The following is a 12,425-nucleotide window of genomic DNA, read 5'->3' as shown; positions in this document are numbered from 1 at the left end:
AGCCTCTTGATGAAAGTGAAAGAGGAGAGTGAAAAAGTTGGCTTAAAACTCAACATTTGGAAAACTAAGATCATGGCATCCGGTCCCATCGCTTCATGGCAAATACATGGGGAAACAGTGGAAACAGTGACAGACTTTATTTTGGGAGGCTCCAAAATCACTGCAGATGGTGAATGAAGCCATGAAATTAAAAGACACTTGCTCCTTGGAAGAAAAGCTATGGCCAACCTAGAGAGCATATTAAAAAGCAGAGACATTACTTTGCCAACAAATGTCCGTCTAGTAAAAGATATGGTCTTTCCAGTAGTCATGTATGGATGTGAGAGTTGGACTGTAAAGAAAGCTGAATGCCAAAGCATTGATGCTTTTTAACTGTGTTGGAGAAGACTCTTGAGAGTCCCTTGGACTGCAAGGAGATCCCACCAGTCCATCGTAAAGGAAATCAGTCCTGAATATTCATTGGAAAGACTGATGCTGAAGCTGCAACTCCAATACTTTGGCCACCTGATGCGAAGAACTGACTTATTGGAAAAGACCCTGATGCTGGGAAAGATTGAACGTGGGAGGAGAAGGGGGCAACAGAGGGTGCAACGATTGGATGGCATCACTGACTCAATGGACATGCGTTTGAGTAAACTTCGGGAGTTGGCAATGGACAGGGAAGCCTGGCATGCTGCAGTCCATGGGGTTGCAAAGAGTCGGACAGGACTGAGCGACTGAACTGAACTGAACTGAACTGATCCAATGTTGAGAGTGTTGGATATTAAAGTACCCAAGCATTATTATATTGCTGTTTGTTTCTCCTTTTAGTTGTGTTATTATTTGCTTTTGATATTTAAGTACTCCAATGTAGGATGCATAAACATTTATAATTGTTTGTATCTTTCTGATGAACTGACCATCTTTGCATTATATACTGACCTTCTTTGTCTCCTTTTACCATTTTTAGGTTAAAATCTGTTTCATCTGATATAGCTTTCACTACTCCTAATTTCTTTTGGTTAATATTTGCTTGAAATACCATTTTCCATCTCTTCCCTCTCATTCTATGTGTGTCTTTAGAATTAAGTATGCACTGTAGACCTCAGATCACTGGATCTTGTTTTTCTACCCATTCAGCCAGCTATGTCTTTTGATTAGAGAATTTAATCCATTTACATTTAGAGTAGCTATTGGTATATAAAGACTTTACTATTTCCATTTTGCTAATTGTTTTCTAAATATTTTATAGATACAGAGTTCCTCTTATTCTTGCTGTCCTCTTTGTAATGTGATGAATTTTTGTAGCAATATACTTTGACTCTCCTATCATAATCTTTTGTCTCACCACATTTATTTCCTTGTGGTTAAACTGAAAATTATATAAAATATCATGTATTTCTAACACCCTATTTTAAGCTGAGAACAATTTAACTTTGATAGTATTCCTAAATTTTACACTATTAGCTCTGCCTCAATTTTAGGTTATTGATATTATAATTTATTTAATACTGTATATCTAAAAACAATTATTATAACTATGATTATTTTTAATATTTTTGCTTTGTTAACCTTTCAACTCGAGTTTTATATAAATTATAGACCACCATTACAATATTAGAGAATATTACTTTGACTATATATTTACTTTTATCAGTGAATTTTGTACCTGTGTGTATGCTTTTATGGTGTTAATTAACACACTTCTCGTTCTGCATCAAGAACTTCCTTTAGCATTTTTTGTGAAGCATGTATATTGCTGAGAAATTCCTTCAGCTTTTATTTGTTCTGGAAAGTCACTGCTCAAGCTCTGAAATCAGGAGTAGTGGTGCTGCCTGTTGGGAACACTTAAGTAGGACTGCTGGCTTGGTTCTCTGCTCAAACATGACTGTGGGATGGGCTCTGCAGTTGCCTGGATTATTCTCACCAGGCTTCCCAGTGAGGGGGTGGTGTGTATGAATTGTGAACTGGGGGCTGGGCACTAAACTCAATAGTAAGCAGTGTTGTGAATTAGTTTCAGTGCCTGGTTGCATCAACAGAATAGGCCCCAAAGCTGGCATGGCTAGTTGTTTGGGAACCCAGAGCAAACATATTTGTGCACTGAGTTCCCTGGCCACATGGGCCAGCTAGCTTTGTTTTGTAGACAAGCAAGTCACTAGCTGGGCTCTTTCTTTATATGCCATTATAAACATGGCTGTAGAATGGATTATATAGCTTTCTGGATGCTCTGGTTCATCTTTCTAGTTCATCTTTAACGCTATATTCAAGGCTACAAATTAGCTTCCTCACCTTAGTTGGGCCACAGGACAGACTCCAAGGCTGTCATGGCTCATTATTTGGGACTAAATCAGACAGAGCTGCATACCAAGCTCCCTGGCTAGACAGGGCAACTGACTTGGCTTTACACATGGCAGAGCTGCTGGCCAGGCTCTCTGCTCAGATGCTGCGAGGCTCTTTCCAGGTGCTCTGACGTGGTTTCCTGGTCAAGTGGGGCTGGGGTGTCACTCAGTAGTAGGCAGGGCTGTGAATTAGCTTCCCTACCTGGGCAAGGCAGCAGAACCATCTGCAAAGCTGGCAAGCAAGACTTGTTGGTTGAGATCCCAAATCAGGCAGAACTGTGCATGAAGCCCCCTAGCCAGATTGCTGGTGTGGCCCTAGAGAAGTGCAAAGCCACTGACCAGGCTCTCTGCTTCAATGCTGCTGGGCAACACAATTTCCCAGATGTTCTAGCCAGGCTTCCTGAATGGGTGGAGTAAAGTGTTACCCTCAACAGTGGGTAAGGCTATTAATTAGTTTCCCTCTGATGGGGAAGGAGAAGAGAAGCAGAAAAAGTTCCAAGTCTGGTAAGGCTCATTTTGGGGGAGGAGGATACCAACTCAGGAAGAACTACACAGCAAACTCTCTGGCCAACTGGACTCTGCAGAAGGATAAAGCCACTGACCAGACTTTGCCCAAGTGCTGCTGGGCCATGCTTTGTGGGTGCTCTGTCCAGGTTTTCTGGCTGGTCAAGGCTGGGGGCTGTACTCAACAGTGGACAGGGCTATGAATTAGCTTTGCTGCCTGGGTGACAGGGCAGAACAGGCAATAAGACCTGCAAAAACTATGATTGCAGATCTCAAATCAGGTAGAAGTGCATGCTGAGTTACCTGGCATGGTTGAAGGGCCACTATCCTGACTCTACAGATGGCCAGCACTGCCAACTAGACTCTTTTCTTGTGTGCTGCTAGGCTAGACAGCTTCCCAGGTGCTCCAGCAAGGCTTCCTGCTCAGGCACGTCTGGGGCTACACTCGGCAGTAGGCAAGGTTATGGAATAATGTCTCTACTGAAGCTTGGAGGGGGTGTCAAAGCAGTCTCTAAGGTCAACAAGAGTTGCCATTTGGGATCCCAAATCAGGCAGTACCAGCCACTAAGTTCCCTGGCCAGATGGGGCTGCCAGCTTGGCTGTGCAGATGGGCAAACTGCTAGCTGGGATTTCTACTTGGGTGCTTCTGTGAGTGGGAATTCAATGTGCCAAGATATGAGTGCTGGTTGCCTTAAGCCCTGCACCTCTTCTCCATCACAGCCTGGCCTCTAGAAGTCAAGCCCCGTAAGATCCCCCTGCAATCCCGTGATGTGAGGCCTTATTAACGGGCTTCACGGGAACTGACACCCAGTGCTATGGAAGCTGGATGTAAACCCCGGGTTCTGCTTTTCCCACTGGGAAACAGTGGGCCCGGGGCTCCCTCTCTTATGCCAGCCTGGGGGAGGGGCAGTGCAGTCAGAGTGTAGTCACCCTGCTTCCCTTTCTAATTCAGTCCTTCTCCATTCCTGTGATCCAGGAAGATGCTCCAGCATCCCCTCTGTGTTCTAGAATTTACACAATGCTGTCTTTCCTATGAATAGCTGTTAGTGAGTCTTCTTGTGAAGGGAACTGAAGTCAGGAACAACCTGTATCGCCATCTTGATGACATCACCAAAAACCCATTAGTTTCTAAAGACAGAATGTAAGATTAAGATAGGTCTTAAAGAGAGAAATTCAAAGACAATGAATTGAAGAAAATAAAATGAGGAGAAAAAATCGCTTTCTTTTTAAAGAATCTGCTTAGTAATCTCAGATATTTAAAGTTAAAGGGATATTTTGTACTGACAAATTTCATTTTTTAAATATCCACCCAGTAAGCTAGAAAAGTTAGACAGGAGAGTTTAGAATCAGTGACTTAGAATTACAGAACTGATATTCTTCAATGATCTCAACCTTATCAGGGAAAATTTTCTTCCTGATTTTTATTTTAGTTTGTAAAAATTTATCATTTTCCCTTAGAGTCCTCACACAAGGTAAAAAAAGCCCACTATAGAGGAAAAAAAGTTCATTGACATAGACTACAAAATTTAATTGATGTGAAAAATAAGGTCCAGACAGGTTGCTTACCCTTTGTCTGTACTGCTCATTAGCAACAGATATGGGACTTGGTACTTTATGTCTTAGCTCAGGTTTTTAGTGTTTATCACTCTTTCCTGGTGGTTTACATTGTGTAACATTTTGAACTTAAGATGCCTTTCCTCCCAGGACTTGATATATTTTACTTCTATCAATGAATGTTTAAGAATTAAAAGTTCATTTTAAACCAAACTAACATAATCAGATTTTGATGGAAAAAGTAAATAGAAAATATCAAATACAGTTGACCCTTGAAAAATATAGATTTGAACTGCACAGGTCCACTTATATGCAGATATTTTTCAATAGTAAGTAGTACACTATTATGCAGTTCCTGGTTGGTTGAATCTGCAGATGTACAAGAACCATGGATACAGAGGGCTGACTAAGTTATAAGTGGATTAACCCCCTCGTTGTTCAAGGCCAACTGTATATCTCAAAGCAACAAATAACCTTTTTATGTTCCAGTACTTTTATTTATTATTGCTATTTCACCTGTCGATGAGTGATTTTCCCACATAGTGGTTTCTGAATAGGCTTCTACCCCAGATCTCCTAAGACAACCTGGGAAAAAACATGATGCTCAGGTCCATTCATGTTCACTTAGGAATTTCTGAGAACCATGGTGGATATAACAACATCACAGAAATAATCCTTGAGCATTTCTAAATATTATTAGTCACTACAGTGGGTATTTAGAAGCTAATTTTATATTATTATCTGAGAAACAGAATTTTTTTAAATAATGGGGAAATTTTAGTGAATAGTTTACGTGCACATATAGGCAAATAGTATGTAGAATGGCCCCCAAAATGACTTGTCTATCAGCCTGTGTGTGTGTGTGTGTGTGTGCACGCGTGCACACGTGTGAGTGTGTGTGCTTAGTCACTCAGTCATGAACAGTACTAATTGATACAATGACTAGGGAAGCATCCCAATTCCAAGATTTTATGAAAGGAATAATACTTTTAAAATGCATTGATTGTAACTGTTTTACATTTCAAGTCTATTACTTAAAAATGTAGTTATGTTTCAAATTAAGGTAGACTAGTTCTCAGTATTGAAACATTTAAAAGACATCCACCAAGTCCTTGACAGTATGTGCATATATTTGGACATATTGTCCTTGTGGCAGAATGTGGGTCACAAAAAGTAATAATCTTTCATTTTTAAAATAGAAATATACTGATGCATAAATGTATTGCTTATAATGTATCAGTCTGCAGGGTATTATTTTTCTCATAATAGGAAATGGCAGAGGCAGGTAACTATATTCTTCTGATGTAAAATGGAACTGAACAATCTTTTGCAATCGCAGTGCCCAGGCTCTACTGGTCCTAGTGCGGAAACGATAACAATTTGCATATTTTAATTTAGAGGTGAGGGACCCCTGTCAATGTAACAGCTTGGACCAGGTCAGCAAGGAGAAATCGAGAAGAGAGAAATAATTGAAACGGCAGTTCCCAACAAAATGAAATTTGTCTCGTTGTCACTTAAGGTTGTCTTCCTGTCTTTCTCAGGGAGCAAGGTCAGCTTAAGACTGAAGGGAGAGTAGGGCACTGTAGCTCGCTAAGGACCAAAGTATAATTTTTTTTAATAACAGTGGAAATTGCAATATATATTTATGAAGGGGAAAGGAAAAGAATGCACATAGTTTTCTGGTTAAGAGTCTGCAGATGTCCTTTGAGTTGAAATATTGCGGACGTGTACACAGCCAATCCACGGTTTGTCCTCAAAGACAAGCAGGTTACAGAGGAGATGAAGTACTTAATGAAATAATTTAGTGTGACATATTGATATTGAAGGCTGGAAAGCAGAAAAGGATTTGCAACAAAATTAAGGTATGTCTCTCTTAAAATGGTTCCCCATTTCTTTCTCAGAGGACTGATAGGAGATTTCATGGGAAAAGAAGCCCGTTTTTCTTTCTTTCTCCAAGTTGAAGCCAAAACAGAGATGGCGATGTGAAGTTCAGCAACTGCAGCCTCATGAAAATCTCACTGGAATACAGTCCAGAGGAAAGTCAAGTTAGAAAATGATTCTTTGGTTATGTTTGAGAGAGGTTCTAATCTCAGCAATGTCATGTGTTCTCAGTTAAAATGTACATTAGTGAAAAAAAGAAAAAACAAATGAGGGCGCCGACAGTGAGGGGCATCAGGCTTGGGGAATGTCAGGTTTAGACAGAGGCAGTTGAGGATGGTTAGGGCTACTATCAGAGCATAAAAACTGCAGCCAAATTTCAGCTGAGAGCAGGGATAAACACTGTCACAAGGATCTGAGTATATTAAAAAAAAAAAAAAAAACAAACAAACCTGGCTTGAGAAAATGAAGATAAGCATTTCATGTTCATGGTACAGTTTCATCATTTACATAAAAAGAAACACAGAAAGCCATATTCTCCGTTTGGCAAGCTGTTTTCTGTCCTGACACATTGTAGAGGAACACACTCATCATGTGGCTTGATATGTCAGTGATTCTCAACCGGTGGGACGTTGCCCACCAAAGTCTGCAGATAGGCGGGTAGGCAGCGTGAAATGTCTAAGAGCTCCCTTCCCTCCCTAGTTGAGAATCAAGGTATAGCACCCATTTCTAGGTGAAGAATCAAACTACTGGGCTTAGAGTACTAGCTCTTTTGGTGTGCAACCTTAGACGAATTAATTAATAACTCCAAATTTTAGTCTTTTCAGCCTGAAAAAATACTTTGCTCTACTTCACATTTTTCATGAAACAATACGTACAGTATAAAATATGTTGCAAGTTTAAGATCTTATTAACTGATGGTGATGAATGTATATACTTGGCTTCTAGATTCTTACTCACCCCGCTATTTGCTTATTTATTTACCCTAAAGCTAAATCCTAAATACCTATGTTTCCTGTTTGCCCCAAACAGATAATGTTTCACCAGCTTCTACATACTTACTGTCCAGGGCATCTCATGAGGAGTGGACTTGTTCTCATGAGTCCATTTTCAATACAAAGAAAAAGTGCTACTCTAGAAATGGCCCCCAAATTCCTAGTGACTCAAATTCATTGTGCTTTTCCCCCTTTAAAAAAATAAAAACGTGTATTTAGTTACAAAACATATCTAATAATGAGGTCATGTGAAACTCAGTTCTGGTGAGAAGCTGCTAAGTAGCAGTTCTGGAAAGAAAGCTTACAGAATATACTTGGCAATGCTGAGCATTTCCATTAAAAAGAAAGAAAGACCACACAACACTTGCTATGAAAAGATGTTACATTTTCACCAGGGAAGGAATACTTCCTCTTTCATCCCAGAGGTTCTCTAATGACTTTAAAGCATCTTTGCAAATCATTTTACCTGAAGTTATTAAAACTCACAAAAATGTGCCATACAATAATATAGTGGAAACTGTTAGTACCCCAAGCAAACAGATATAAACAGTAGTCCTAAGAAAATATGACCTGTCTAAAACCTCTGAAAAAAAAAATGGATACATCCAGAAATAGAATCTAAGCCACTGACTCTAAACACTGGACAACACTTCCTCTCTTCAGAATTATTGTTGTTAATAACCTCTTCACATAAACAGCCTCCTGCTCCTTGAGAATGGATGAGATCATACTCACAAGTCACCCTTTCTTTCCATAAGAAATACTGCAGTCATGGCCAATGAGCTAATTCATAGAATTTTCTTGAGCCATAGTGAACACATACACATGCACGCATGCACACAAAGTCCCATTCTCAGCTCATTTTGTCGTGATTTGTTTTCTTAAACCGAGCTCTAGTTGAAATTTTAATTTCAAGCTTTAGCTCACAATTTTTGCTTAAATTTCACACTCTGTCTTTTTCTATTCTGACTTGTTCTTCCCTCCCTAAATCACATAATGAAGAACTAGACCATGGTAGAATGGATTTTTAATAGATTTTATAATTTAGCTATTGTTACTTCCACAAAGACTGTTAATTCAACTAGCATGTATTATGGACATGAAATAGAATTTGGAAGGTTGAAAATCATTCATCCTTGACTGTGAAAAGTTATCTGATAATTTAAAGTGATCACATCAGATGACAATTGGTCATAAGGGTGCTGAAAAAATGAATATTTTTAAGAAAAAATAGAGGCAAATAATATTTCAATATAATTTAGGTAATTGTGCTACACACACACACACACACACACGCACACACACACACACACACACACACACACACACACACACACACACACACACACACACACACACACACACACACACTTCCCTGCCAAAATACTTCTGGGAAAAGAAAATGGAAAAGATAGTAATAGTAAACAGAAATTGGCTCTTCAGTGACCAGCTGGATTTATAGTCAAAAGGCACTTTGTCCATGTGTGTGGTTTATAAGACTGTTGGCTTACATTGGGTTTTAGGTCAAACTGGCACATGAGGGCAAAAGCCATTTCCAGCTTCATCTTTATATATGAAAGAGGATATTCTGGCTACATTGTTGGTAACCAGCAGTTCTTGATTCATTCCTGCCATCTTTCCATTATAATGCTCATGAAAACAGGAAAAGCAATGCAGTTTCAACAACAGTGGAAACTAGAAATGTTGGTCAAAAATGTGTCAGGCAGAAGTTGGACAATCAACTAAGGAAAGCTTAGCCTGGAGGCAGAATGGTAAAGTCACGTGTGTTAAGGTGGAGAATTTCCATCTACACAGACTCAGAGAGGCACAGGTCCCCCTTTCTGTTGCATGAAAGCTCCTCAATGTGGAATTCAGTCACACTGTTCCGCCCTCTGGCCCCTCGATAGTGTTTAATGCGTCTCTCAGCTCGGTCATCCTCGGGAATGAAACACTGCCGAGGCCAACGTGGATGTGGTAACCTTTTAGATCCAGATGTTGGAATATTTATTTCCCCATTTGGATTTTTTTTTTTGCAGTACAAGAAATACAGATCACTCTAGGCTATGCAGAGTAAGACTCTTCCCTTATGATAAAATAATCAGATCATAAGACCATGGAGTTCCTCAGGCCAGTGGAGCCTTACTAAAGACAACACAGAGGGGGAGAGCAGAAGATGGCGGAGGAATAGGACGGGGAGACCACTCTCTCCTCACAAATTTATCGAAAGAACATCTGAACGCTGACCAAACTTCACAAAACTACTTCTGAAGGCTGGCTGAGGACGTCAGGCTTTCACAAAAACTGCGCATTATCTTCAAAAGAGGTAGGAGAAATTATAAAAGATAAAAAGAGAGACAAAAGAGTTAGGGACGGAGACCCGTCCCGGGGAGGGAGTCGTAAAAGAGGAGGAATTTCCAAGCACCAGGAAACCCTCTCACCGGCGGGTGTGGGGGAGGATTTTTTATCTCGGAGGGCAACGTAACTGGGAGGAAAAAATAAATAAAATCGACAGATTACGTGCCTAAAGCAACTCCCAGCAAAGAACCCCAGACGCTCGCATCATCCGCCACCAGCAAGTGGGGGCTGAACGGAGAGGAGCGGGCGGCATTGCCTAGGGTAAGGACCGGGCCCGAGTGCCCCGAGGGCAATCTGAGGGAGCTAACGTGAGATAGTAACCTAAACTGTGGGACAGCGAGAGAGAGAGAGAACTATCCCGCGAAAAGCCCAACTCTAAGGCACTGCCGGCCCGCTCACAGAACAAAGGACTGAGCGATACCAGAGGAGAGCTAGCCGGCTGCGGACCGCGCCATCCCCCGCCGGACACAGCGGGCAGGCGGGGCCCGCTAGAGCCGGAAAGGGGCAAACTCGGCTCCAGAGAGGGCACCCCCTACCAAACTGCAAACAGGCTCCCAGTTTTTAAGCAAAGACTGCCTGAGATCCCGGAGGGTCGACAGCAGCCGGGAGGGTCGCAGCCAGAGACCAGCTCCCCAGAACCGACACAAAGCACACCGGAGCCGGGCGCGCCCGTAAACCGAGGCGGGGACTAGGGAGGTGATAAGCCGCACCGCCCCAACAGGGGACAGCGCCCTCGCCAAACTCCTGGCCGCCTGGGCAGCTCCGACCGGGAACGGCACAAGCCGCGGGCAAAATCGAGTCTGCGCCTTTGTGGAGTAACCGGGAGCCTGAACCTGAGCGGCTTAGACCTGGGAAGTGCACGCAGCTCAGGGCCCGCTCCCCGGGCGAGTAACCTGAAGCCTGAGCAGGGTAGACGGGGAAAGCACACACGCCGTGAGCGGGGGCGAACCCAGTGCGGCCGAGACACTGCGAGCTTACCACACACACGCCAGAATTGCAGTGTTCCTTCCTCCCCACAGCACGATTGAACAAGCGAACCTAAAGAGATCACCTCCACCGCTTTGTTGCAGGGCGGAAATTAGATACTGAAGAGATCTCCAAACAGAAGCCAAATAAACAGAGGGAAGTGCTTTGGAAGGGACAGGCCAACAGATTAAGATCCCTGTAGCTAATACCGACTGCATTAAAAAGGACCTACAGATCTTGAAAAGTATAAGCAGGAATAAGGATCTATCTAAAACTGAGCAGATCCCACACTGCTCACAACAGCTCCAGAGAAAGTCCGGGATATATATATTTTTTACTATTATTTTTTTTTTTCTAATTTTTTTTTTAATTTTTTTTTTTTAATTAAAAAAATTTTTTTTTTCTCTTCTTTCCTTTTTCTTCAAGTCCTCTATTACACCTTTAACTTTCATTTTCATAACACACTATTAACTTGCAAAAAAAAAAAAAAACCCTATTTTTGAAGCAAACTACATACATATATCTTATACCTTTTGTGTTTTTTTTTTTAATGTTTTTTTCCTGTTCTACATTTTTTTACTGTTTCTTTTTTTACTGTTTTACTGTTTTTTTTTTCTTTTTACACTGTTCCCTTTTTTCTTTTTTTTTTTTTTTTTTTAGATTGTAAGTTTTATAAGAGTCTAACCTCTACTCTAGATTTTTAATCTGTGTTTTACATATTTGATATCAACTTTGTACATTTAAGAACCCAATCTTTAGGACCCATTTTTACTCAGGAGTGTGATCACTGGCCTGATCACTCTCTCCCCCTATTGATGCTCTTTCTTCTCCCCCAGGGAACCTCTATCTCCCACCCTCCTCCTTCTCTTCTCAACCCAATTCTGTGAATCTCTGAGGGTGTTCTGGGTACCGGAGAACACTTCAGGAACAGGATACTGCCCAGATCTCTCTCTCCCCTCTTGATTCCTCCCTTTCTACTCATGCTCACCTCTATTACCTTCCTCCCCCCTCTCTATGTATCTCTGTGAATCACTCTGAGGGTTCCAAACTGTGGAAAGCACAGAGGGAAGTGCTTACTGGCTAGATTGCTCTCTCCACATTTGAATTCCCCTCTTCCCCTCCTGGTCACTTCAACCCACCCACCCCCACCTCATCTCTCCATGTAACTCAGTGAACCTTTCTGGGTATCCCTCACTGTGGAGAATCTTTTCACCATTAACCTAAAAGTTTTATTATTGAGGCTGTATGGAAGGAGAAGTCTTGAGGCTACTGCAAGAATAAGACTGAAAGCCAGGGGAAACATTAATTAATAAGAGACCATCCAATAGCCTCCATAAATTCACTGAAACCAAGCTCCACCCAAGAGATAATAAGTTCCAGAGCAAGACATACCACGCAAATTCTCCAGCAACGCAGGAACATAGACCTGAGCATCAATATACAGGCTGCCCAGAGGCACACCAAATCCATAGACATCTCAAAAATTAATACTGGTCACTCCATTACACTCAAGAGAGCAGAAATCCAGCTCCACCCACCAGAACACCGACACAAGCTTCCCCAACCAGGAAACCTTGACAAGCCACCTGTCCAACCCCAACCGCAGTGAGGAACCTCCACAACAAAGAGGAACTTCATACTACCAGAATACAGAAGGGCCACGCCTAACACAGCAATCTAAACAAGATGAAAAGGCAGAGAAATACTCAGCAAGTAAAGGAAAATGAGAAATGCCCACAAAGCCAAACAAAAGAGGAGGAGATAGGGAATCTATCCGAAAAAGAATTTAGAATAAGGATAATAAAAATGATCCAAAATCTTGAAAGCAAAATGGAGTTACAGATAAATAGCCTGG

The 12,425-nt window shown here is 41.5% G+C and overlaps 1 long non-coding RNA gene across 3 annotated transcripts in view; it reads left to right on the top strand.

The window, feature by feature from the left end:
* LOC145516665 (uncharacterized) overlaps positions 1 to 12,425 on the top strand; it is a 207,836-nt gene that overhangs the window by 182,705 nt on the left and 12,706 nt on the right. Inside the window, exons 1-2 of one of the 3 annotated variants that reach the window (XR_014061630.1) lie at positions 6,335 to 6,416; positions 9,286 to 9,415. This is a non-coding gene — a long non-coding RNA (uncharacterized LOC145516665). Of the gene's footprint in view, positions 1 to 6,334; positions 6,417 to 9,285; positions 9,426 to 12,425 lie in introns of those variants that run through there. The other 2 variants (XR_014061629.1, XR_014061631.1) reach the window with 2 other exon arrangements.

Source organism: Giraffa tippelskirchi, chromosome 8 (genome assembly GCF_054371585.1).
Source record: "Giraffa tippelskirchi isolate mGirTip1 chromosome 8, T2T-mGirTip1v1.2.pri, whole genome shotgun sequence".
NCBI lineage: Eukaryota > Metazoa > Chordata > Mammalia > Artiodactyla > Giraffidae > Giraffa > Giraffa tippelskirchi.
This window is presented reverse-complemented; position numbering and strand designations above follow the sequence as displayed.